The sequence below is a fragment of the Doryrhamphus excisus genome, chromosome 4 (assembly GCF_030265055.1).
Source record: "Doryrhamphus excisus isolate RoL2022-K1 chromosome 4, RoL_Dexc_1.0, whole genome shotgun sequence".
In the NCBI taxonomy this organism is placed as follows: domain Eukaryota; kingdom Metazoa; phylum Chordata; class Actinopteri; order Syngnathiformes; family Syngnathidae; genus Doryrhamphus; species Doryrhamphus excisus.
Genome location: NC_080469.1, coordinates 27,776,297 through 27,795,346, shown reverse-complemented (window position 1 = coordinate 27,795,346; position 19,050 = coordinate 27,776,297). Strand labels below are relative to the sequence as shown.

Sequence of the window (19,050 nt, the reverse complement as noted above, 5' to 3'; positions counted from 1 at the left end):
AATAATTTAGATAAGGCAGACAGGAAAAAAATAAATAAAAAGATAAATAAAAATAAAAAATACTTTTCATGGCCCTCATTAAGGGAATAATAAATTTTCGTTGCAATTAGCACCTTATTTTACTAAATTAAACACGGGAGATCAGGTGGGGAACATCTAAACCGGAAGTGGGAATCAGTTTTAAGCACACCTGGGCGTCTGCATTAGGGCACTTCCTTTCTCAGCAGGTAAGGCTGCAGACAAGTGGTATCGAGAAGGTAGTCAGAACTGCACCCCAAACCTTGCGCAAACTGGAGCTATACAACACTGAAGAGGCAGCCGGTAAGAAATTCCTTTTAATATTAGCGCTGTGGTTTAACGCACCCGTGCCACGTAAGGCACGGCTTTTTTTTGGATGTGATGGCCGCTGGTGACGCGCGCCTCACTTTAGTTATTGGTACTAGATTAAAAGTATTAACACGGTGCAATTAGTTAGAAAGTGGGGTCTGGAACACCGTCGATCGCCTGTGTCGCGTAGGTGCACACGGCGGCTCGCGGTGGTTCATTTAATTGGCACCAATTGAGCTGATCAGCGAGCTTTGGGCATCGAAGGAACGCGCTATGCTCATTTCTTTTCAGTGGGCCTATATTATTTAGAGCTTTTATAATAATAATTTTAGTTACGTGGCAAGATGGGGGCAATGCAAATGGTTTAATAAATAGATCAAATAAAATAACGAAATAATGAAGTAAAGAATAAGTTAATAAATGCAGGTTAAGGGGACAAAATTATTCCAACCGTTGTTAAACTGTTTAATGGTTAATATACTGCTGAACATGATTTATATCTTATATAAATACTTGCATATGTATATTATTGAGCATATTATATATATTTAGAAATATGTATATTGTGTATACTTATACTTTCCCCTTTTTTTTTGTTGAAGGTTTTCACCTATGCACTATGTGCTACACTGCTGTGCTACACTACGCTGTGCTGTGCTGTGCTGTGCTGTACATTGTCACAACAAGACTTGTGCCTCACCAAATAAAACCCAAAAACAGCGAAAGCATCGAGTGAATCCAGTCTTTCCTCAGTGTGGCTACTCAGACCCCCTTTTTCAAGTTCAGGGGATGCGCAAGGCAAGAAGGAACTTGACAGCTGCGGACGGCTGCCTTGGTGTGTTGGTCCTCCAGCACCTGGACTCCGCAGGAACCTATGCTAGGATCCTGTTTGTGGACTTCAGCTCCGCCTTCAACACCATCCTCCCAACTCTGCTCCAGGAGAAGTTCTCCCAGCTGAGCGTGCCTGACTCCACCTGCAGGTGGATTACAGACTTCCTGTCTGACAGGAAACAGTGCGTGAAGCTGGGGAAACACATCTCAGATACAAAAACCGTCAGCACCTGATCCCCCCAGGGCTGCGTTCTTTCTCCTCTGCTCTTCTCCCTGTACACAAACAGTTGCACCTCCAGTCACCAGTCTGTCAAGCTCCCAAAGTCTGCGGACGACACCACTCTCATCGGACTCATCTCTGACGGCGACAAGTTTGCCTACAGGTGAGAGGTTGACCATCTGGTGACTTGGTGCAACCTGAACAACCTGGAGCTCAACGCCTTAAAAACAGTGGAGATGGTTGTGGACAACAGGAAGAACTCAGCCTCTCCTGTCCCCATCACCCTCTGTGACTCTACGATTGACATTGTGGAGTCCTTCCGCATCCTGGGTACCATCATCTCCCAGGACCTCCAGTGGGAGCCGAACATCAGCTCCCTCATCAAGAAGGCACAGCAGAGGATGTACTTCCTACGTTCCTATGGCAGCTGAAGAAATTCTTCCTGCCAAAGACAATGTTGGTGCACTTCTACAGCTCCATCATTGAGTCCATCCTCATCTCCTGCAATCTCCCGTCCCTCCAGGATCTGTACGCCTCCAGGACCCTAAGGCGTGCAGAAAAGGATTGTGGCCGATCCTTCTCAACCCGGACACAGTCTCTTTGAGAGGAGGCTGCGGTCCATCAGGACCGAAACCTCACGCCACAAGAACAGTTTCTTCCCGTCTGCTGTCAGCCTCATCAACAAGTCCCGGAACCCCCCCCCCCCCCCCCGACACTGTTCACACCCCACCTCTGCCTCATCCTGCCACTTTGACACTCTATATGCGTTAAATTAACGCTCAGTTTGGACTCTTAGGAAAAACAATCAGACTGCAGTTCCGGAACAACAAACAAAAACAGACCGTGTACATATATTTATACTGTATACTGTATATTTTGTATTTTCACTTTTTAATAGATGTGTCTGCACCTACTTCACCAAAACAAATCCCCAGTCGAGGTCAGCAGGCCCCGTCTCCACTGTAAACAGTGTGGACTGGGCAATGCTTCCCTTTTCGGAGGGTCCGGACGGTTTGCCAGAACCCCTTCGAGGCCGACCAAAAGTCGTGCTCCATGGCCTCACCGAATTCTTCCCACACCCGAGTTTTTGCCTCGACAACCGCCGAAGCCGCGAACCGTTTGGCCTGACAGTACCTGTCAGCTGCTTCCGGAGTCCCACAAGCCATCAACGCTCGATAGGACTCCTTCTTCAGCTTGATGGCGGCCCTGACCTCTGGTGTCCACCATCGGGTTCGGGGCCTGCCGCCACGACTGGCACCAACCGCCTTGCGGCCGCAGCTCCGGTCAGCCGCCTCAGCAATGGAGGCACGGAATATGGCCCATTCGGACTCAATATCCCGGTCCTCCCCCGGGATGCAGGCGAAGCTCTGCCAGAGGTGAGAGTTGAAGACTCGACGAACGGGAGACTCTGCCAGACGTTCCCAGCACACCCTCACTACTCGTTTGGGTCTACCAGGTCTGTCCAGCATCCTCCCTCGCCATCTAATCCAACTCATCACCAGGTGGTGATCAGTTGACAGCTCAGCCCCTCTCTTCACCCGCCTGTCCAGAACATGCGGACGCAGGTCTGATGACACGACTGCAAAGTCGATCATAGACCTGCAGCCAAGGGTGTCCTGGTGCCAAGTGCACTTATGGACATCCCAGAATTTCTAGGCGCAGCTAAGGTGTTGAGGGAATCTGTTTCAGGGGCCTTAGAATCTCATCTCTGTTATTTGCAGATGATGTGGTTCTTATGGCCTCTACGGGCTGTGACCTTCAGCGCTTACTGGGACGGTTTGCATCTGAGTGCGAAGCGTCTGGGATGAGACTCAGTACCTCCAAATCAGAGGCCGTGGTTCTCAGTCGTAAAAGGGTGGAGTGCTCCCTCCGGGTTGGGAATGAGGTCCTACCCCAGGTGGAGGAGTTTAGGTATCTTAGGTATGGTCACGAGTGAGGGAAAGTGGGAGCGTGAGGTCGACAGACGGTCGACAGACGGATCAGCGCAGCCTCGGCAGTAATGCGGTCGCTGTAACGGACCGTCGTGGTTAAAAAAGCTTTCAATTTACCGGTCGATCTATGTTCCCACCCTCACCTATGGTCATGAGCTTTGGGTCATGACCGAAAGAATGACATCTCGGATACAGGCGGCTGAAATGAGTTTCCTCCGTAGGGTAGCTGGACTCACCCTAAGAGATAGGGTGAGGAGCTCAGTCATCCGGGAGGGCTCAGAGTAGAGCCGCTTCTCCTTCACATCGAGAGGAGTCAGTTGAGGTGGCTCGGGCATCTAGTCCGGATGCCTCACGGACGCCTCCCTGGTGAGGTGTTCCGGGCATACCCAGCCGGGAAAAGGCCCCGGGGCAGACCTAGGACACGCTGGAGGGATTATGTCTCACAGCTGGCCTGGGAACACCTTGGTGTCCTCCCGGTGGAGATGGAGGAGGTGGCCGGGGACCGGGAAATCTAGGCTTCCCTACTAAGACTGCTGCCCCCCGCGACCTGGACCTGGATAAGCGGAGGAAAATGGATGGACGGATGGATGGATGGATGGACTTGTATACTAAAATGAGATGGAGATAATTGCAATATTTGCCGGAATAGTTCTGGAACAAATGGTGGAAGGAGTATCTGACCAACACTGCTCTGAGACAAAGATGGCATACGCCAAGAAGAAACATGCAAGTTGGAGATGTGGTGATCGTCAAAGAGGAGGAGGTTCCCCGAAACGAATGGAAACTGGCTGGGATTTTTCAAGTCCATAAGAGTGACAATGGACTTGTGAGGACAGTTACGGTGTTTCACGATGCTTCAATGTCCCGCAATGGCGTGTGAATGCACTCAAGAGCAATAAATGCATCGAGAACAGCAGTAAAGGAAGCGTGAACTCTTTACTGGACCAGGTCAGCTAAGTAACAAAGACCATACATCTGCAAGCTCTTCAAAGGACACGTAAAGAGTACAGCCATAGCAGAGGATGGTTTCGATCCGTCGACCTCTGGGTTATGGGCCCAGCACGCTACCACTGCGCCACTCTGCTGCTGACATCTGTACAAGTACCCAGCTTTGTGCGGCTCCTTTTGAGTGTCCTCTGTTGTCAGTGAACCTCACAAGGTCACAGTTTTTTTTCCTGATCAGGGCACCGTTTTAGGTTGGGTGGATGAGTGATCGAAAGCGCCAGATTAAGGTTCCTTAAGCTCAGGAGGCACTGGTTGAAATCCCACGGCTGGCATTTTCCTGGTCAGCTCCATTATCCACGACTGGAATGATTTGGCAGCAAAAGACTGTCAGATTGTACAAGACACCTGAACACCTTGAGAAGAAGATTAAGAGAGGTTTTGTTCTAATGAGAAGGTTTGTTTGTTGACATTGTGACATACAAAAGAGGAACTCCCCGTCGGGGAATCGAACCCCAGTCTCCCGCGAGCAGGCCTTTTTCTGCTTAACCTGGCCTTTTTGATCAAATCCACAGCTGACCGAGTTTCTCGGGGAACACAAGAAGCGAGAGGTTCAGTCATCACTGGGAACTTTGAAAGTGTAGTCACCTTAAGTAAGGTCTGCTTTGGTGAACTTCAGAGGCATCATGACCAGTCTGCATCAAAACATTATCAGGTTTCTGGCATTGATTCTTAATTCAGTTGCCATCCCTGATCGATGGTAATGGTAATGGTAATCATGCCCGCGTGGCAGGCGAGGCTCTTTACTTGTCTGACGTCTGTGTCGCATCCTGATTGGCTGGCAGCAAATGTCAACAAACTGCAAAGTGGCGCTGAATGACAAAACATCACAATCACAACACACACACGGGATGCCAGGGGAGGCCGAGTACTAACAGAGCTGAGCGAGAGGGCATAAGAAAAAAATTTGTGACCTTGTGGTGGTTACCCGACAGCACCAAGGATATGGTGCACGTCTGATGCGTAATGCATGCCAGGTGATGTTCATCTGGCGAGCGGACATTCTTGTGGGGGACAAGCTCAACAGTAGGAATGTTGAGAGAACTGACGAGTCCGCTATCAATGAAGTTCTCGTCCGCCCCAGAGTCAATTAATGCTGTGGTAGGAGAAGCTTGCCCCGCCCAGGATATCGTAGCTTCCACCTGAAGTCGGCCCACCAAAGCGGATGACGCAGCCGGTGTGGTTGGAGCGGGCAGTGCCAGCAGCTGGGGAATATCCCTGGTGGAGGAAGAGCGTTGGCGTGCTGGGCGAACTGGACAGCGGGAAATTGTGTGTAGGACTCCCACAGTACAGGCACAGCCACCGGCGTGGACGGTGACTCCTCTCCGCTGACGAAAGGCGACTGGCTCCCAGTTGCATGGGGACAACACTCCCGACGTCATCAGACGGCGCTCCACTGCTGGAGCAGGGAGGGAGGAGTGGTGCCGGAAGAGCCCCAGGAGGAGGGATTTGGAGCCGACGTGTGGGTCGGAGAGGCTCCGCCCTCTGCTGTGTGCTGCGCTCCCGCAGCCGGTTGTCGAGTCGATTGGATAGCGACAGAGAGCGGCTGGAATGACAAGGCGCTGCGGAGCGCATATCGGGCGAGTGTTAGAATAAAATGTAGATAGAGGTATTATTTTGTTAGTTATCACCCTTATATCCATTTGCTTAGACAATAGAAAGTGTTTGAATGTGCTGAAGAAGGAATATTCCCGTGACCCTAATCAGAGACCCTCAGCGACCCCCAGGTCCTGGAGGTGCTTGGATGCACCAACAGCGACTCTGCAGATGCTCATGTTAATCCTGCAAGAATGTGTTAAGATAAGAACTCATAAAACATTAAAAGTAATTGCTCTCACCTACACACACACATAGACAAACAAATACAGCTCGTGCAACTGCCTTCCCCCCCCCCCCCCCCCCCCTTAGAGTTGCACGACCATGTAGTAGGGACCCCCGAAAGAGAATAAAAGAAGAGGAGTGTGAACTGCATATTCAGAGTGGAGCGGCATGTCACTGGGTATGTGGTTTCACTCTCCTCTCCTGTCTCTTCTGTATTTCTGTATTTAAGTGTTTTTACAAGTGTCACAGGAGTTTGAACCTGACACTTACTCTACAAATCAGTGGTAACCGTGGATGAGGTCCCCAAACGACGCCAATGTCTGTGACAGCTGATGTTAAGGATCAGCTGATCAGAAGATACTTGGTTTGTGTGCGGGGCCACAAGTCTTTCCAGTTCCAGTTAAAAGCCAGGCTCCTCATGTAGTTTCCATAAAGTACCAAGGGATTGTCCTGTTGCCCTCGTATATTGAGGGCAAAAAGGAGGCGTTTGCAAGTGGACCTCAGACCTGGTCACCTGAACAGGGACTTGAATCCCGGACACTCAGATCAAACGTTTCATGTTCAGGTGACCGGCTCAACCTTTGTCTTGTCTGACCACAAACTTTTTTTGTCCAGAAGATATTTGGATTGTCCATGCGGGTAGGTTAAGACCTCAGTCCATCTTGGGGGTGGACATTTCGGGACTGGGGCCTCTTCATCTCTGCAAGCCCTCGGTGGAATTGTCGGGGTCACCTTGATGCGCTACTTGAGAACAATAAATCACGTACTGGGTTTCTTCACTATTCCATGATAAGAGACCAATCTAGAGAACGCGGCCAGGATTAGGTTTGGTGTATTTGTCTGACGCTGAGGGATAGATCCTGGACTCATTTCCGATCCCACATCTCTTTTACAAAATACAAAGGATTCCTTGGAGAATGCAGGTATCGACTCTGCTACTTCTCGCATGCTAAGCAAGCACTTTACCATTTGAGGTAATTCCCCTGGTTTGGGGTATTTGTCGGATGCTAAGGGGTAGATCCAATCCCAACATCTCTTCTACAAAAGGCAAAGAGCTCCTTGGAGACTGCGGGCATTGATCCCACAACAAGACAAGACAAGGTGCTAGAGGGGAGAATGCAGTTAGGACTGGGTTTAGGTTAGGACTGGGTTTAGGGTGATACCGATGGCTGTGTTTGGCCTAGATATCAGGATCGGGGCCCGGATTAGTATTCGCTACTTGGGAACATTTCATCAAAAAAACAAATGAGTTCATGGAGAATGCGGGCATTGATCCCGCTACCTCTCACATGCTAAGCGAGCGCTCTACCATTTGAGCTAATTCCCCTGCGGATGCAGCGTTGGCAGAGACGGTCCAGTCTCAGAACTATTTTGGTTCCTTTGCTGGAGTACGTCAAAGCGACACAGTCTCTACCTATCAGAGTGCAGCCATGATGCAGTCCCTGGTGGTCTAGTGGCTGGGACTTGGTGCTTTCACCGCCGCGGCCGTTGTTCGATTCCCGGTCAGGGAACTGACATTTGGTTAGGTTTTGAGTGGAGATAGGATTTGTCTTAGTCCTCGTTTTTTTCCTGATCAGGGCACCGTTTTGGGTTGTGTGGATGAGTGGTCTAAAGAACCAGATTAAGGCTCCTTTCGCTCAGGAGCCACTGGTTGAAATCCCACAGCTGTCATTTTCCTGGTCAGGTCCATTATCCACGACTGGAATGATTTGGTAGCAAAGGACTGTCAGATTGTACAACACAGCTGAGCACTTGGAGAAGAAGATGAATAGAGGTCTTGTTCTCCCGGACTGGTTGTTGCAACCGCAACCCTGCTCAAGGTTCAACGTGACATACAAAAAAGGAACTCCCCGTCTGGGAATCAAACCGCGCAATCTTCCATGTGACAGGCGGAGATACTGGCCACTATACTAACAAGGACTGCTGCTGAGTCGATGTTGTGTCGATTGGCCAAAGCGGGATTCAGAACAGGCTTGTGGCCCATGACCGTTTTTATGGTAGCTGGAGACTTCAACCAGTGAAATCCTTCCCATTTTCTGTAGCTCTTATCCTCATCAACGGACTGTATTCCCCACCCGTTACCAGCATGGGGACATTCCAACCCAAGATGAGAACACACTGGACCAGGTACACAGCAACATACGTGGCACAGACACAGCTTCACCCTGCCCCCACTTTTACCCACGACTGAAAAAGCAGAACACCACCGAAGAAGCTGAAATACTCACTTTGGAGAACGTTAGACTGAAGTTCTAAAGGTCCCTGGTTCAAGCCCGGTTTTCAGAACATTCATTCATTTTCTACCGCTTTTTCCTCACGAGGGTCGCGGGGGGTGCTGGAGCCCATCCCAGCTGTCCCCGGGCGAGAGGCGGGGCACACCCCGGACTGGTCGCCAGCCAATCACAGGGTTTTCAGAACAATCCCTATTTATTTTGTGACTTGGCAAATAGTTTGAAAATGCTTATTGGCTGGCTGAAAGGACCTTAACTTCATTCTTCAAAAGGCCAGACATCCAGCCATCCAGACAAGGTTAGAGGAGGTTACTAGCCTATTTACAAACCATTGACTCCAAGGGCACAAGTTGAGATATCAAAGTGACCCCGAGGGTGGCTTAGGTGTTTCTTTCAAGCCGCGATTGTGATGTCTTGTTTTGTTGAAGAAAAGCCCATTATTTCTGGAACAATTTTCCCTACAAAGGAGACATCTTTGTCCATTTGGACAATTGTCAATCTGCCCCCACTTTGGACACATCGTCGTGTTTCATTGTTTGGCAACTACTTTGTGACTTCACCAGTCCCCTTAAAAGCCACTACTTTCAGGTTTCCATAGTGTAGTGGTTATCACGTTTGCCTAACACGCAAAAGGTCCCCAGTTCGAAACTGGGTGGAAACATGGCCTTTCAAGTCCTTCTTTTACAAAAAAGTCAAGGTGACAAATAGGAACAATGACATGTGCTTGATCTCTGAAGGGACTTGAACACTCAGATTTAAAGTCTGATGCCCTACGAAGTGAGCCCCCAGGCCTTTGGTCAAAAGACTTGTTTTTATGTATTTGGAATGAAATGTTTTCAGCATGTTGAACAATTTTCAACAGGAAAGATATCTTACAGATGTATCAATAAAACTGCTAAATCGCCCAACACGGGGCTCGAACCCACGACCATGAGATTAAGAGTCTCAAGCTCTACCCACTGAGCTAATCAGGCCTTTTGCTGCTCTCGATATCATTTTTTGTTCTGTTTTTATTGACATGGCCATCCTGATGTTTGATCAATTCCACAGCTGACCTTTTTTCTCAGGTAACAGAAGGATGGCCGAGCGGTCGAAGGCGCTACATTCAGGTTGCAGTCTCTAATGAGGCGTGGGTTCAAATCCCACTTCAGACAGTGCGGGGCTGCAAGTCTTTCCAGTTCCAGTTAAAAGCCCGGCTCCTCATGAATTTTCCATAAAGTACCGAGGTGTTGTCCTGTTGTCCTTGTATTTTGAGAGCAGAAGGAGGCGTTTGCAAGTGGACCTCAGACCTGGTCACCTGAACAGGGACTTGAATCCCGGACACTCAGATCAAAAGTTTCATGTTCGGGACCAAATGGTCCTTCGAGCCGAATATCTTCCCAGTGACCTGCAAGATTCAGAGGGAGGCAGGGATGTTCTGTGCCTGTTCTGAACCAACAAAGATTGACTTCTTGATGGGTCATCGAGGTCCAAAAGGTTTACTTAACTAGTTTCAGCCCCACATTGGGCGGTGCAGCACTTTTGGTGATACATCGTCAAGATTTCTTTCCTGTGGAAAATTGTGCAACATGCGGAAAACATTTCATTGATGAAGTGGAATCGATGCCTGCATTCTCCAAATGGTATATTGTGTCTTTTTCCTGCTAAAAAAGCATTCTCCATCTCCAACATCGTACCTGATACTTTGATTAATTGCATTCTAATGATGTTTCCTAAAAACACAGGTGGTGTCAAAACTACTGCATTGGTATAGTCCCATGAGGATGGGATTCAAACCCATGCACGCAGAACACAATGGATTAGCAGTCCAGCACCTTAACCTCTCGGTCACCTCATCTCCTGCAGGACCTTTGTTGACATGGTCTTGTTGACTGAAAATGAGTCCCAACATCTGAATTAGTGTTTGGTAATGCAGAAACTGTGGTAGCCTAGTTAGAACCCAACCTTAAACTCCAGGTTATTTTGTTGAATGGCTAGTGGCGCAGTGGATGACGTGTTGCCTACGGGTTAGACAGCTGTAATCATATCGTGGTTCGTACTCATTGTTGTGTCCGCACCAACCCTGGGTCATGGCAGGTGTGTGTTGCTTTTGTTATTGTCTTGTCTAAAAAGTACTTTTCTCTCAACCCAATTGTAGTCTTGGCGAAACAGTGACAATCCAGAAGCTAACCTTAAATGACAGGTCCTTTTGTTGTACGAATAGTGGGGCAGAGGATAACTCATCTAAGAAGATTCAAGTTTCAACTCCTGGCTAGCTAGCAAATCTTTTCAATTAACCAGACTCTAAAGTTCAATTTTTGCTCGCAGACGAATTAGAAGCAACTGGGAGCAGCAATCAGCACCTTCGAGTCAGAGTTTTTGGTTCTTGCCCGGAAAAGGATAACTCTGCTCATGAGGTGCTCGGGTGTGTTGTGCAATCTGACAGTCCTTTGCTGCCAAATCATTCCAGTCGTGGATAATGGACCTGACCAGGAAAATGCCAGCTGTGGGATTTCAACCAGTGCCCACTGAGCAAAAGGAGCCTTCATCTGGTGCTTTAGACCACTCATCCACACAACCTAAAACGGTGCCCTGATCAGGAAAAAACTGTGACCTTGTGAGGTTCGCTGACAAGGAACCGCACAAAGCAGGGTACCTGCACTGTTTACGTGTCCGTTGACCAGGTTGCAGATGGATTGTCTTTGTTCCTTTTGACAATCCACATTTTAACACCCCATTATTGAAAGACGTAACGACCATCAGGAGGAGTGAGGTTTATTGTGAGGACCTTTAGAACTCCAGTCCAACGCTCTCCCAAGTGGGCTATTTTAGCTGCGATGGGGGGGTTCTGCTTTTTCAGTCGGGGCCTAAAGTGGGGGAAGAGTGAAGATGTGTCTGTGCCATGTACTGCCGTCTTCGCCGACATGGCCTCGGTACTGTGGGCGACGAGTTCGCCTCCAGGTGGGAGGTTGACGATCTGGCGACTCTATCTCCAGTCAAAACCTAGCCAAATGTCAATTCCCTGACCGGGAATCGAACCCGGGCCGCAGCGGTGAAAGCGCTGAATCCTAGCCACTAGACCACCAGGGACTGCGTTAGGCTTGCACTCAGAAAGGCAGAGTCTGTGTCGCTTTGACGTAGTCCAGCAAAGGAACCAAAATAGTTATAAGACTGGACCTTCTCTGCCAATGCTGCAACAGCAGGGGAATTAGCTCAAATGGTAGAGCGCTCGCTTTGCATGTGAGAGGGAGCGGGATCAATGCCCGCATTCTCCAAAATCGCTTTTGTTTTTTGTGATTAAATGTTCCCAAGTACCAAACACTAATCCGGGCCCCAATCCCGATATCTAGGCCAAATACAGCCATAGGTATCACCATGTCTTGTCTTGCTGTGGGATCAATGCCCGCAGTCTTCTAGGAGTTCTTTGCCTTTTGTAAAAGCGATGTTACGATCGGAAATGAGTCCAGGATCGATCCACGTGGTAGACCCGCGTCCGATTCCCGGCCAATGCAACAGGGCTGTTTTCATACCTTTCATCGTGAAAAAAAGTGCCAAGACCATTTTCAGGACCAACTGATGACCTCTGAATTCGATCAGAAACGTCACACCTCTCGACTTGAGACTCTCCACGTGAGACTCTCCACCACAAGACTTGATTATCTAATCCAAATTCTGTCAATAGTGGCATTCTCAGCCACAACCTCAATGAGACGCCGTCGAACGCTCGGCCGTACTCACTAGCCTCAGAACAGCAAGACCTTCGATAGCTCAGTTGGAAGAGCGGCGTACTGAAGTGGTTCAAGCTGGCATCCTTATGTAGCTGGTTCAAGTCCGGCTCGAAGGACAATCCCTTTGCTCATGTTATGTCTGCCAGGAAAAAATGGCAATACCGTCTTGTCTGAAGGACCTCCGCTTCCCTGTCGATGGAGTTGGACTTGAGTCTTTGTCACGCAGTCTGAAATTGGCAAACTGAGAAATTCTGATTGAGTGATCAATGCAGTTTGTCTATTTGAATACATTTCATCTCAACTCCTGTTGGAAAAGGACAGCCATTTCCGTGAGAGCACAAGACCCCTGGATTGTACCCAAAAATACTTTGTGCTCATCAAAGAGGAAAGTTGGTGTCCTGGTTTGCAAAGCCTCCATTGTTACGCCAGAAGGTGCCAGTCACAGGCTTCCATGGTGCAATGGTTAGCACTCTGGACTCTGAATCCAGTGATCCAAGTTCAAGTCTTGGTGGAACCTACTTGCCTTGCAGCAATCGAGTGCTTGGACTGTGTCTTCCTTTAACAGTAAGAGTATGATGACTTATTGACTTACTCTACAAATCAGTGGTAACCGTGGATCAGGATGAGGTCCCCAAACGACGCCAATGTCTGTGACAGCTGATGTCAAGGATCAGCTGATCAGAAGATACTTGGTTTGTGTGCGGGGCATCAAGTCTTTCCAGTTCCAGTTAAAAGCCAGGCTCCTCATATAGTTTCCATAGAGTAGCAAGGGATTGTCCTGTTGCCCTCGTATATTGAGGGCAAAAAGGAGGCGTTTGCAAGTGGACCTCAGACCTGGTCACCTGAACAGGGACTTGAATCCCGGACACTCAGATCAAAAGTTTCATGTTCGGGTGACCGGCTCAACCTTTGTCGTGTCTGACCATGAACTCTTTTTGTCCAGAAGATATTTGGATTGTCCATGCGGGTAGTTTAAGACCTCAGTCCATCTTGGAGGTGGACATTTCGGGACCGGGGCCTCTTCATCTCTGCAAGGCCTTGGTGGAATGGTTGGGGTCACCTTGATGCGCTACTTGAGAACAATAAATCACGTACTGGGTTTCTTCACTATTCCATGATAAGAAACCAATCTAGAGAACGCGGCCAAGATTAGGTTTGGGGTATTTGTCTGACGCTGAGGGATAGATCCTGGACTCATTTCCGATCCCACATCTCTTTTACAAAATACAAAGGAGTCCTTGGAGAATGCGGGTATCGACTCTGCTACTTCTCGCATGCTCAGCAAGCACTTTACCATTTGAGGTAATTCCCCTGGTTTGGGGTATTTGTCGGATGCTAAGGGGTAGATCCAATCCCAACATCTCTTCTACAGAGGGCAAAGATCTCCTTGGAGACTGTGGGCATTGATCCCACAACAAGATAAGACAAGGTGCTAGAGGGGAGAATGCAGTTAGGACTGGGTTTAGGGTGATACCTATGGCTGTGTTTGGCCTAGATATCGGGATTGGGGCCCGGATTAGTATTCGCTACTTGGGAACATTTCATCCAAAAAACAAAGGAGTTTATGGAGAATGCAGGCATTGATCCCGCTACCTCTCACATGCTAAGCGAGCGCTCTACCATTTGAGCTAATTCCCCTGCTGTTGCAGCGTTGGCAGAGAAGGTCCAGTCTTAGAACTATTTTGGTTCCTTTGCTGGAGTACGTCAAAGCGACAAAGTCTCTACCTTTCAGAGTGCAGCCATGATGCAGTCCCTGGTTGTCTAGTGGCTGGGACTTGGTGCTCTCACCACCGCGGCCGTTGTTTGATTCCCGGTCAGGGAACTGACATTTGGTTAGGTTTTGAGTGGAGATAGGATTTGTCTTGGTCCTCGGTCGAACGGTTCGGGTCATCTTTCAGCGCTATCTGTGAACTGCTGTCACTGCACATAAAAACAATTCCAAGTCTGCCAATCGAATCCCAGTCTACCTCCTGATGGTCTTTACGTCTTTCATAAATGGGGTGTTAAAATGTGGATTTTCAAAAGGAACAAAGGCAATCCATCTGCAACCTGGTCAACGGACACATAAACAGTGCAGGTACCCTCCTTTGTGTGGCTCCATTTCAGCGTCCTCCGTTGTCAGCGAACCTCACAAGGTCACAGTTTTTTCCTGATCAGGGCACCGTTTTGGGTTGTGTGGATGAGTGGTCTAGAGCACCAGATTAAGGCTCCTTTCGCTCATGAGCCACTGGTTGAAATCCCACAGCTGTCATTTTCCTGGTCAGGTCCAATATCCACGACTGGAATGATTTGGTAGCAAAGGACTGTCAGATTGTACAACACAGCTGAGCACTTGTAGAAGAAGTTGAATAGAGGTCTTGTTCTCCCGGACTGGTTGTTGCAACCGCAACCCTGCTCAAGGTTCAACGTGACATACAGAATAGGAACTCCCCTTCTGGGAATCGAACCGCGCACTCTTCCATGTGACAGGCGGAGATACTGGCCACTATACTAACAAGGAATGCAGCTGAGTCGATGTAGTGTTGATTGGCCAAAGCGGGATTCAGAACAGGCTTGTGGCCCATGACCGTTTTTATGGTAGCTGGAGACTTCAACCAGTGAAATCCTTCCCATTTTCTGTAGCTCTTATCCTCATCAACGGACTGTATTCCCCACTCGTTACCAGCATGGGGACATTCCAACTCAAGATGAGAACACACTGGACCAGGTACACAGCAACATACGTGGCACAGACACAGCTTCACCCTGCCCCCACATTTACCCACGACTGAAAAAGCAGAACACCACCACAGAAGCTGAAATACTCACTTAGGAGAACGTTAGACTGAAGTTCTAAAGGTCCCTGGTTCAAGCCCGGTTTTCAGAACAATCCCTATTTATTTTGTGACTTGGCAAATAGTTTGAAAATGCTTATTGGCTGGCTGAAAGGACCTTAACTTCATTCTTCAAAAGGCCAGACATCCAGCCATCCAGACAAGGTTAGAGGAGGTTACAAGCCTATTTACAAACCATTGAGTCCAAGGGCACAAGTTGAGATATCAAAGTGACCCCAAGGGTGGCTAAGGTGTTTCTTTCAAGCCGCGATTGTGATGTCTTGTTTTGTTGAAGAAAAGCCCATTATTTCTGGAACAATTTTCCTTACAAAGGAGACATCTTTGTCCATTTGGACAATTGTCAATCTGCCCCCACTTTGGACACATCGTCGTGTTTCATTGGTTGGCAACTGCTTTGTGACTTCACCAGTCCCCTTAAAAGCCCTTTCCTTCAGGTTTCCATAGTGTAATGGTTATCACATTTGCCTAACACGCAAACGGTCCCCAGTTCGAAACTGGGTGGAAAGATGGCCTTTCAAGTCCTTCTTTTACAAAAAAAGTCAAGGTGACAAATAGGAACAAGGACATGTGCTTGATCTCTGCAGGGACTTGAACTCTTGATACTCAGAGTCTGATGCCCTACGAAGTGAGCCCCCAGGCCTTTGGTCAGAAGATTTGTTTTTGTGTATTTGGAATGAAATGTTTTCAGCATGTTGAACAATTTTCAACAGGAAAGATATCTTTCAGATGTATCAATAAAACTGCTGAATCGCCCAATATGAGCTTAAGCGTCTCATGCTCTACCGACTGAGCTAATCGGACCTTTTTCTGTTTTAATTGATGTGGCCATCCTGATGTTTGATTAATTCCACAGTTGACCTCGTTTCTAAGGGAACAGAAGGAGCGAGACCTGCACGGTCAGGATGGCCGAGCAGTCGAAGGCGCTGCATTCAGGTTGCAGTCTCTAATGAGGCGTGGGTTCGAAGGCCACAAGTCTTTCCAGTTCCACTTAAAAGCCAGGCTCCAAATGTAGTTTCCATAAAGTACCAAGGCCTTTTGTCCTTTTGCCCTTGTATTTTGAGGGCAAAAAGTTTGCGTTTGCAAGTGGACCTCAGACCTGGTCACCTGAACAGGGACTTGAATCGTGGACACTCAGATCAAAAGTTTCCATTTCGGGTGACCGGCTCAACCTTTGTCTTGTCTGACCATGAACTCTTTTTTTTCCGGAAGATATTTGGCTTGTCCATGTGGGTAGTTTAAGACCTCAGTCCATCTTGGAGGTGGACATTTCGGGACCGGGGCTTCTTCATCTCTGCAAGGAGAAGTACAGTAGGCCAGAAGATTTTGTCTTCATTTTGTCTTCATTGAGTTGTCCTCATCTATCAAGGAGGAAACCAACCTCTTTTATCCTCCTACTGTGGTCAAGTCCAGAATGCCAGAAGATTCCTCCTCTCTCATCCTCAACACAAAGAGAAGCGACACAGTCTCTGCCTTTCTGAGTGCAGACCTAAAGCAGTGCCTGGTGGTCTGGTGGCGTGGATTCGGTGCTCTCACCGCCGCGGCCCGGGTTCCATTCCCGGTCAGGACATTTGGATAGGTTTTGACTGGAGATAGGATTTGTCTTCGGCCTCGGTGGAATGGTTGAGGTCACCATGAAGAGATACTTGGGAACAATAAATCACAGACTGGTTTTCTTCACTACAGGACAAGAGACTGGTCTAGAGAACGCAACCAGGAAGAGGTTTGGGGTATTTGTCTGATGCCGAAGGGAAAGATCTTGGACTCATTTCCGATCCCACACCTCTTTTACAAATTACAAAGGACTCCTTGGAGAATGTGGGAATTGATCCTGCTACCTCTCACATGCTAAGCAAGCGCTCTACTATCTGAGGTAATTCCCCTGCTGCTGCAATGTTGGCAGAGAAGGTCCAGTCTCAGAACTATTTTGGTTCCTTTGCTGGAGTACGTCAAAGCGACACAGTCTCTGCCTTTCAGAGTGCAGCCATGATGCAGTCCCTGGTTGTCTAGTGGCTAAGACTTGGTGCTCTCACCGAATCGATACCCGCATTCTCCAAGGAATCCTTTGTATTTTGTAAAAGAGATGTGGTATTGGAAATGAGTCCAGGATCTATCCATCAGTGTCAGACAAATCCCCCAAACCTAATCCAGTATCTTGTCATGTAATAGTGAAGAAACCCAGTTCGTGATTTATTGTTCCCAAGTAGCGCTTCAAGGTGACCCCAACCATTCCACCGAGGCCCAAGACAAATCCTATGTCCAGTAAAAACCTATCCAAATGTCAATTACCTGACCGGGAATCGAAACCGGGCTGCGGCGGTGAGAGCACTGAATGCTTTTTTATTATTATTATTATTATTATTTTCATACATTCAACATACTTTACACATCAATTCTGAATTTCAGTCCCATTTCTTCATTTATATACACCATTGTATTCCCTTTGACAATAGCATGATAGAATTCCCCCTCCTCCAAGTAATAATACAAAATGGAAATGTCTTTTTTCATTATACTTTTAAAAATTTGCCATACATCCACATTTGTCTTGTCATAGTGAATCATATTTCTTCGTACTTTAACAGCATATCTTGCATGGCTCAATGTATAGTTCAACAGATTTGCATTACATTCTCCCACCGTTTTTTTTTACACCAAATAACCACAGTTCTTTCCAGTCCATGTCCCTTACAAATCTACCCCCCCAACAACTCATTATGAGCTTTCTCATTTTGTCAAAATATGTTATTAACCCTTCACATTCTATGAACTCATGCATAAATGTTTCTACCTTCTTTTCACATACTTCACATTCTTTGCTTACAATCTCATCAAATTTGCTTATAATTAGATTATTGAATATTCTATTGTGTCTTAGCATGAAGTCCATGTGCTCACATTCACTGGTGTTCCATTTCACTCTCATATTTGCCCATATTTTCTTTACATCCATTCCTTCTATTGCTTTTTCCCACACTCTTTCCGATGCCGGCCTTCTAACATTCTCTCCTTTAAAATATGCATACAATATCTTAGTTTTTACATTCTCCAGTCTTTTCTTACTTTTCCCTTCTCCCACATAGAGTTCCAGCTCACAGTCATCCCCCACCTTATGCCCTCTTTCAATCATCATTCTCCACTCCCTCGGCATCCCATCTTTGATTTTGCCCATCACTTTTTCCACCTCTCCCACCCCAATGTCATCCCCCCTCAATTTCACTTCATCCACCATCACCTGTGCTGACATGAAACCAGGTACATATTCATACACTATATCTCTAACTTTCCTTATACCTGCCCTCCTGATCAGCATATTGTCCATCATTCTTCCGTCGCTTGTGATTTTTGGATTTAAGAAGAGAGGTTGTTCCCATATTTGTTTTAGATTTTGACATTCATAGCTTATGTTCTTTACAAACTCCCCCCATGCACTCAACACCTCTTTGTAAAACTCACTCACTCCATTCAACATTCCTTTTTTCATTTTCATGTATACACCACTCTCTCCGCACCCCCCACATTGACTGATTGCTTCCTTCAGAAAAGCCTTCCACACGTGATCATTCTTAGCAGCTAAATAGTTCACCATTGTCTTCACCCTCATTGCCTTCTTTTTGCATTCTAGACTTACTAGTTTTAATCCACCATCCTTGTATTCGTTCTCTAAAACCTCCCGTGCTATTCTGGCCCCTTTCCCGTCCCACAAAAAGTCATTCACCAACCCCTCCACTTCTTTCACCACTCTGTCAGGCACATCCAACGCTCTCATTGCGTAGATCATTTTACTCATTAGCAGTGCATTCACCACCACCACTTTCCCTTTTAATTTTAGTCCTCTCTTTTTCCAAAATTTCAATGTATTCTTCATACTGTTTGTTATTCCTTCGTACTGTCTATCCCTTCCTTCTACTCCCTCTATCCCCACATTTATCCCTAAGATCTTCATATATATAGTCCTTCTTCACCTTTAACCCCATCTCATTCTTCCCTGATTCACTTACTCCTATATACATCATCTCCAACTTCCCAATGTTGACCTTTGCCCCCGATGCCCTACCATAGGCTTTTATACTTTCCAGTACTTCTCCTACACTCTCCTCATCTTTTACTGTGATAGTTGTGTCATCTGCATATTGGTATACTAAGCTC

The 19,050-nt window shown here is 47.4% G+C and overlaps 4 non-coding genes across 4 annotated transcripts; 3 read left to right on the top strand and 1 right to left on the bottom strand.

The window, feature by feature from the left end:
- The first annotated feature begins 8,951 nt into the window (after positions 1–8,951).
- On the top strand, positions 8,952–9,024 carry trnav-aac (transfer RNA valine (anticodon AAC)). The gene has a single exon. It is a non-coding gene; the product is annotated as a tRNA-Val (tRNA).
- Positions 9,025–11,360: 2,336 nt separating this feature from the next.
- On the bottom strand, positions 11,361–11,432 carry trnae-uuc (transfer RNA glutamic acid (anticodon UUC)). Its single transcript has one exon. It is a non-coding gene; the product is annotated as a tRNA-Glu (tRNA).
- A 1,082-nt stretch (positions 11,433–12,514) lies between these two features.
- trnaq-cug (transfer RNA glutamine (anticodon CUG)) lies at positions 12,515–12,587 on the top strand. Its single transcript has one exon. It is a non-coding gene; the product is annotated as a tRNA-Gln (tRNA).
- A 2,751-nt stretch (positions 12,588–15,338) lies between these two features.
- trnav-aac (transfer RNA valine (anticodon AAC)) lies at positions 15,339–15,411 on the top strand. Its single transcript has one exon. It is a non-coding gene; the product is annotated as a tRNA-Val (tRNA).
- Positions 15,412–19,050: the final 3,639 nt, after the last annotated feature.